General features: G+C 38.4%; 1 pseudogene; it reads right to left on the minus strand.

Annotated features, from left to right (window-relative positions):
- Positions 1–363: 363 nt before the first annotated feature.
- Positions 364–4,714, minus strand: LOC143878664 (uncharacterized; annotated as a pseudogene).
- Between the last annotated feature and the right edge of the window lie 4,270 nt (positions 4,715–8,984).

Here is an 8,984-nt window from a genome sequence, read left to right on the forward strand (position 1 = left end):
GGGTTATCAACCCTCTAAATGGGGTTATCAAACTCTCAAAAGGGGGTTATCAACCCTCTTTAACAATTTTTCAAGAGAGTATCCCTCGTTCTCGTATTTTGATGTCCCCCATTGCCAAAATGAGAAGTTCCATCATCAAAACAAAGTAGTGCAGATATCATCTCCTAAATATAACTTCTCCTAGTTATCTTTATGTTAGTTTTCTTTAGTTTGCGGGCTGCTTGTTCTCAAATTGACTCTGAGTTTGAATTCTCAAGTTGAATCTATGGAATGAAAGAAATGCCAAAGCTTTTTAAAGATTTAAAAGAGAAGAAAATCACTGCTGAAAGAGAAACACTACTCACAAAACAGGATTCAGAAAAATGAATAGAAAAACATTTCATGAGTTGTTCAACACATTTCCCCCATGCTGTGGCCATGAACCTCTCCCAGTTTCCACATTAATGCCACAAAATTGGAGAAAAAACATGTAAGAAATTCTTCCTCTGTGGTATTTACAAAGAAATGTAAAAAAAAAGGAACATTAAAAACACTAAACTATGCTATGGGTATCTAACTTTACACTAAACTACGATGTGGGTATATGGAAGAAGAAGCTTAATCGACTCTCTCCTTCTCGAATGCCTCAAAGAACTGATATATGATTGTCACAGCAAGAAGGATTCCAGTCCCAGAACCAATGGCGCCATTGATATCTGCTAGCACGGTCAATGCACAACCCTCCAAAGGCAGCCGCGGTAGGTATGTACCTGTTCAGTTCCCTCTCTAGATTTGAATCTCAATGCCCAGCCAGCACCATTTGTTGCTCCTGAATCAGTAATAAGAACACAAAACAAAGATCAGAACAAATATTTGTAATGAATTAGAGAAAGACTCAACTACATGATAATGCAAGGTTGAAGGATTATTTAGTAAAATGCCAGCAGAACAACACTGATTCAATTGTGTGCCTGGAGAACAACCAATCTATGAAAGCATTGGTTACATGTGGACCATTTTTAAAAAAAAATTCCACAAAAAATCTAAAAGGGAAACGCAGTATCTACAAACAGGGTCAAATGCATAAAAAGTTCATTGGCGTGACTGCCAAAAGAATTATTTGCAGATAAGATTATTACAAGTTAATCTTAGTCTTATAAGCTGAGACCGGCGAACGAGGAAGCCAATAAGCTCGCAAAAGGAGCGGACAGAAAGAGAGAAGTGCTGGTCATCTGAGGCTGATCTGGAGTTCCAAATCCTCCTATATTTTGGAGATCAGTGTGTCCTTATCTGTTCGGTTTCAGGATACAGTCCTCCAATTCAGTGTAACTTAATGGATAACTAAATACAGATAGATATTTATCTGTGGGACATCTTGTCCTCTTGGCTGTAATATACTATTTGGTCTTTAATAAACTGTTATCATTCTCCAAAAAATCTTATTTGCAGATGGGACATTAAGACCACTTTGGAAGCCAGATCAAAATGTTAGAATGCAACGCAGATGGGACATTAAGACCACTTTGGAAGCCAGATCAAAACGTTAGAATGCAACCAACGTAGAACGGAGTCCACTAAGGAGAGTCCATGGGTGGGTTTTGAAACTATACAAAATGCTATTTATGTCCACTGTTTGCTTATAAAACATATAAGACTACAGATCATACCCTAAGGTTCTATCTCTGTATTCCTGTAACAAGGAAAAACATGACCATGTAAATAAAAAAGTCTTTCGAGCATGCAAAATTGCAAATACAAAAAACATATCAGATTATGAAAGAAATTCTCATAATTCAGGAAACCTAATCTGGTACAATATCAGCCTTCAATTTGACTCCAACTGTCATTATTAATGACTTTCAAAAATTTCTTCATACAGACCTAATCGAGACCTAATCGTCCCTTCAAGCATATCATCAAGCAGTAAATAGCATGTGGAAGAGATGGAAAAAAATGTGAAACCTTGAGATGCTTGCCAACATCTTTAGGTGAGGCTCCAGACACATATATCCAATTTTTTCACAATAGTGCACAAGTAGACAATGTGAAAACAAGATAGAACAGCGCATGGAATGGATCGGCAGCCATATCTGCTAAGCTGAAAAAAAAGGTCCCCCAAACAACAAATGTAAACAATATAAGTAGATGAATAAGAAAAAGAGTAGTTCAAAAGGTTACATAGAGGAAAAACTAAGTAAGGACTTAGGCCAGAGAGAAAAGGAATTGCAAGAAAAGCAAAGTCAATAGAGGAAAGAAACAAGATGGCACCTTGATGGGGCTGTACTGTAATACGATATGCCACCGACAGGAATGAACTGACTTGAATATTCAGATTCCTTCCATGTACCCAAAATATTTACACGGAAATTACCACCTCACATTCTGTACAAAAACTGTGCCAGATATGAATAAGATTAGAATTTTCAGTAAGTGAAACCAAATAAATATGATTCTAACTTTCATCTACTTATACAATGCTCCTATACCTGAGAAATGAAATAAAATTGAGAAACCAGTGCAGAATGTAGAATGACAGGCATGTTCCCAGTGTAGAACAATTTGATTGGGTAGGAGCCTTGGTGACCACGGGTGTTCTTTGAAGTTACGGGCAAATCAACTCGGAATCCTTGTAAGTAAATCACATTAAGGAACATAAAAACTGTAGCAAGCAAAGCTGCCAAATTTGGAAGGTTTTGTCGGAAGAAAGCCTCACGAAGAGCCCCAACCGTGTCAGTTTGAGTTAACAGAAGATGGAACAAGGCAACAACAGAACCTTCAAATTCGGCTCCTCGGCCGCTGTTGATAGTCATGGGGCTGAATGCTTTCCAAATTATATTTTCGTTCCATGGCATCACAAAATGTTAAGTTAGGTGTTGTCTACAAGCTAGCGTTCATCATAAAAGGCATTTCGCCTGGTCTGTTGCATGTGAGAGCATCCACACAGGCTCACTTTTCAGTAGATTTTGTCTTCATCGAAGAGGTGGCTGCTCTCACATGCAACAGACCATCCGTGAAATGCCTTCTGGGATTGACGCTAGAAAATCCCTTATAAATTTGTTACACTATTTTGAAAAAAAATATACGAAAGAGGGGATTTGCTAGGGACCATCGCAGAAGGCATTTCACAATCCCTTATAAATTTGTTACAGTATTTTGAAAAAAATTATATATGAAAGAGTCCGGGGATTTGCTAGGGGCCATCGCATAGGGCATTTCACGGGCCGGCTGTAGCATGAGAGCGCAGCCACCTCAGATAAATTAAATGAACAAAACAAAATCAGTTGAAAAGTAAGCCTATGTGGAATCCCATTTAAGATAACTAAAAGTGTCACAGTGAACCTTAAAGTATTGGAATCCGACATGTGCACGACACAGATACTTTATTGAAAAGGTTAGGGAGAATCCATGTAACATAGTCTGCAAGTGATTTGATAGAAAACAGAAAGGGAAGAAAACTAATTAACTCACCAAATATTGGTAGCAATAAATAGATTAATTGCAGACCCAAGACCATATCCTTTCTGCAGAAGCTCATCCAAACACATGACGATGAGTGCGGCAAAACAAAGCTGAAGAATGATGAGAATACCATTCCCTGCTCCAAGCGGATTGACACTACTATACATCCCAGAAAGAACATATGCAACTGTGTGACCAATAGCAATCAGGATGCTCAGTAACTTTTGTGCCCCATTTCTGTACAAAAGAAAGTAGAGATATCAATCATATTATAATACTAGTATTCTTGGCCCATGCTATGCATGGGTGTAAAACAATGAGCCCCACCCCATCAAAACATGAGGTGTAAAATGGAGGGGGCCACCCTATGCATGGCTTGGGTGAAGACCGTGGGACTCACCCCATCAAAATATGTGGAAAAATGGTAGCCCAACCCCATGCTTGGGTTTGAGTGGAATTGGGGGTAAAATGGCGGTCCCCTTAAGATGGTGTAGAGAAAATCCAACATAGAAAAAAATTTATATGGAAAGAAAACTAATGACAGAAGGAAAGAAACATGTTCAGTATATATTGTAAGGGATTTGCTATGCACTTCTGCAGAAAGTCATTTGGTGGTTCACTTTTGCAGGTGAGAACAGAGACACAGGCTCACTTTTTAGTAGATTTTGTCTTGTTCATTTAATGCATCTGAGGTGGGTGTTCTCTACTACAAAAGGGAGCCGCGAAATGGATTTCTGCAAAATTGCCTAGCAAATCCCTATATTTTAATATAGCTTATTGCAGTAACTAGCAGAAACAAGCACTCTTAAACTTTAATTTTTTTTCTAATTGGCCTGGGAATTGTACAAAAGTGTTAATTAAAGTGCCAATATGGAGAGTGGAAATCAGCACCATAACCTGTACATGAGAAAAAGAAGAAGAAGAAGACAGAATCCTTTATTGAAATACTTACAAGAGGGCACGATCCTCGCGGATGTTTTAGTCAACTTCAATGATCCTAGACCCCACCAAGAGGTTCATCACCATTCCAGACGTGACAATAGGAGCAATTCCCAGTTCCATGATAGTCCCTCTACTCGATGCGAGAATAGCACGCATCCAATAGAAAGGATCTGAGCCTGTAGTTGAATGTATCCCATAGAGAGGAAGTTGACTGCATACAAAAAATATGAAAAGAGAAATCACCATATAGATACGCTTCGTCTGGACTCTGAATGTCAGGCAATATTGAACGAAAAGGCCTGACAAGATCAACAACTTTGAATCTTTCTCCCATTTTTCTGTGTAGAAACTAATCTATAATGTTCTCTACATAACATTTGTACAGATTGTCAGTAACTGCTGAGCACGATAATATGTATCACATGATAAAATATAAGAAAAAGAAAAGTGGCAATCCATCAGTTATAATTAAAAAAAAATATGGAGACCCAAGCAAAGAAAAATCCATGGTAAGACCTGAATAGCTGAAAGAAAAACTCTAGAAGGAGATTGAAAATATAGAAAACGAAGTAGTAGCAGAATCCAAAAGAAGAAATGGATCAAACCCTATCCTTAAAAATCTGTCAAAGAATTAAAAAAAGATCAAAATCAGAGATAATGTAATCTGAAGAGAGATAATAATAAGAAGAGGGAGAGTTGAGAGACTGACCTGTAGCTTTGGAGAAGAAGAGAAAGTTGGTATTTTAGATCTGGGACGCACCTGCGTTACAGTGTCTTTAGATTCCTGTAGATAAGAATGGCCGTGATATAGGTTCCAGTCGAAGTCCTTATTTCTGCCTTCAATGTTCGATAAGGTTAAAAGAAAATTGTGACTTGATGACCACTAATCATTGAGCGCAGATAGCTTGTCTGAGTTCGAGTGCAGGAAATAAGGGTGGGGCCACATATATGGGGTGATCCTAATCATTCATTTGAAAGGCCTCATCATGGATGGAGTGTGTAACAAAAAATCAGCTTCATTAGATCGTCATAGGCTGTCCATTAGTGGGGGTGAAAATGGACAGATACTTTTTGTTCACTAATCTGCCCATTTTTCACCTCACAAATGGACACCGTAAGATGATCCGATGGAGCTGAGTTTTGGTGGACACCCAATCCATGAAAGGGCCTTTCAAATGAATGCTTTGGATCCCCAACAATGTGGGCCCACCCCTGTTTTTGCGCTCGAGCGTAGAAACCCTTTACTATATTATTATTATTATTATTAGGGAATTGCTAGCATCCATTGCAGAAAGCATTTCGCAGATGGTATCCCTCCGATCTATAAGGGTACGATGATTCTATGCCTCCGATATATAAGCGGAGGATGATTGTTACGTGACTAAATAAATGGGTCCCACTTGTAGGTAGAATAAATTAGTTAGTATTTTTAAGTATTTTATCTCTAATTGTTGGTATAGATATGAGTTTTACAGACAGAGGTTATCTAGATTGGCTTGGGTAGATAGTGTGTGTCTTGTGCACAAAGGAGGATTGATCCTTACTTCGAAGTGGATTAAGAGGCTGATCTTCCCTCTAAAAAGATTAAATCTGTTGCAGACGGATTTAGGTTCGTAGCAATGATCCTAACCCTCTGATTTATAGGGGACTGCCCGTAAAAAAACCTCCATAGATCAGATCGGAGGGTCAGGATCTTCCCATGGAGATGATTTGTGCTCATGATTTGTGTTTTTTTTTCTTCTTCTTTGCATACATTCTCTATTTATTTGTGTTTCCCTTGTAACCAAATCAACCCATAATAACAACATCATCACATGATAAAGATTAACGATCTAGAACATATCAAAGACTAAGATGATCTCTAATTTCTTGTCGTGGGTCCCACCATAGTGGGCTCAGAATTGGCATGAAAAAAAGATTAATGATTTTTAATTTAAGAATTAAATTGAAATTGGAGCCATCTTTTGATTTTTTGTCTTTCTAATAATTTATTGATCATTCTGACTCAGGCACTGTTGGTTTGAAATTATGACAACCGATGGTCAGCCCAAAACCTATTATTGGACTCAAATTTACATTTAAATTTGGGCCTAATAATAGGTTTTGGCTGACAGTAAGTTGTCATAATCTGAAATGAAAAGGGCATTAGGGCATTGGTAATAATTTATTGATTATTAATAACAACCATTCTCTGCCCCATGGAACAGATTTCTGGCTCGGCCCCTATCTATGACTATGATTATTGTATAATTTGATTCTGCCTACTTTCATTTACCATTAAATGGAAGCCATAATCAATTGTTTCGAGAATCAAAATCTGGTGAAAAACAGAAAATAAAGAAAGAGATTAAAGAAAATGTAAAAGCTTAAGAGAGAGAGAGCTTGTCGTGTGGCTTTTTGCCTAGAAATTTTCATGTCTAGAGAGTATGCTTAGGTGAAAAAGAGGGAGAAATTGCTAATTTGGGTGAATCAATTAGAGTTTCTGTTTTAGGGATGGAAACACATTTGAAAAGATAGGAATCTCGGATTATAGGGTTCAATGGCATACAATTATAAATTCGAGGATTTTTTTGAGTTTTCCTAAACTTAAAAGTAGGGCGGTAAGGGTTGTAAATACATGAAAAGGTATGGGTGTTCTGGTGGTTATGTTACGAGGTACAAAATGGGGTTCCTAATTTTAGGTCTTTAATTTGAAAATGAATTCCTTTGAGATGCACCTCTTGGGCGCCCCATGTGAAGACATGAGGCAGCCTAGACGAACATAGGCATGAAGTAAGGAAATTTAGTTCAAAATAAATTAGAATAAGGTAGAAAGAGAAAGTATAATAGTAGGGCCACAACTTATAGCGACGTCTGTATGGTCATCATGTTGATTTGGCAAATGTGATATGTGAGAAAGTTATGGTATCTATCTCAAGCTATCCGGCTTCCCTTGAATACATACATGTTTTTAAAATGATGCGCATGAAGATAATTGAAGTGTAATTTGAAGAATGTCATGGCAAAACAATGGCAAAAGAACCACGTCCCCAGCTAGGTGAAAACGAGTTGGACGATTGCAAAACAATGGTGTGAGCTCAGGTATGAGTTCTCTTCTTGGTTATATAGAGAGAATGATAGATACAAGGGAGCCCTTGCATACCAAAAAAGGGCTATTGATTGGATCCACGTCATCAAATATAACTGATTTTACTTGTTCAACCAATTTTAAAATGTAACTGAAAATGACTTGGATCCAATGAAGAGCCCTTTTGAGGTTCTTTATGCCTCCCTTGTATCTATCATTGCTCGTGTGTGTGTGTCTATATATATATATATATAGAGAGAGAGAGAGAGGAAACTGTTGGTGAGCTTAAGCGCACCAAACTTATGGTGGGTGCGCTTAAGCTCCCCAATCACATGGGTCCCACATTTTGGGGAGTGATCCAAACCATTCATTTGCAAGGCCTTATCATAGATAGGGGGTGTACCAAAATCAGCTCCATAGGATCATCCTAACCCCTCCATTTGTGGAGGACAAAAATGGGGCAGATTTGTGTCTGTCCATTTTTGTCCTCCACAAATGGAGGGGTTAGGATGATCCTATGGAGCTGATTTTTTGTACACCCCCCCATCTATGTAAGGGACTTTCAAATGAATGCTTTGGATCATCCTAACAAAGTGGGCCTCCATGTGATTGGGCGCTTAAGCTCACCATAAGTTTGGTGAGCTTAATCGCACCAACAGTTTCCTCTCTCTCTCTCTCTCTCTCTCTCTCTCTCTCTCTCTCTCTCTCTCTATATATATATATATATATATATATGAGAAAAGGGTTCCTGCGTAGAAAAGGGTTCCTGCGTAGCTTATTTGCGCTCACGTGCAGGAAACAAGGGTGGGGCTACATTGTTGGGGTGATCCTAAGCATTTATTTGAAAGGCCCCATCATGGATGGGGTATGTACAAAAAATCAGCTTCATTTGATCACCATAGGGTGTCCATTTGCGGGGGTGAAAATGGACTAATATTGTTTGTCCACTATCTGTCCATTTTTTCACCCCACAAATGGACACTCTAAGATGATCCAATGGAGCTGATTTTTGGTGGACACCATATCCATGAAAGGGGCCTTCCAAATGAATGCTTTAGATCCCCAAACAATATGGACCCACCCCTGAAATTTTGTTCTGATGTTCTTGTTTAAAAATTAGGATGGCATGGTCCTGGATGCTTGGCCTATTTGACGAGGCTCAAATGCTAGAGCTTCAAGGGTGGGAGCCACTGGCAAGAATGGTTGAGGAACAGATTACTGAAGTGGATGAAGTTGATTTCGACGACGAACTCTCACAATCTGCTCTCTTGTGTGGCCAAACATGTATGCTAAATGTGGGACTCATAGGGAAAAGTTACTAAGTATTATTGTAAAGGGATATTAGAAATAGGGAAACTAGAAATCAGATTGCAACAAAATCTGACTCAATTCATACTAACCTTTTTTTGGTGCATAACTCATACGGTCAACTGATCAAAAAACTCATACGGTCATACCTACCTTGATTGACTAGGGTTGCCAAACTGATATCTACACGCCTTTGTGTATGTGTTAATAATTGCACTCCTATCTTTAT

The sequence above is a fragment of the Tasmannia lanceolata genome, unplaced genomic scaffold, assembly GCF_043159265.1.
Source record: "Tasmannia lanceolata isolate RefF3 unplaced genomic scaffold, GAP_Taslan_0.1 ptg000006l, whole genome shotgun sequence".
NCBI lineage: Eukaryota > Viridiplantae > Streptophyta > Magnoliopsida > Canellales > Winteraceae > Tasmannia > Tasmannia lanceolata.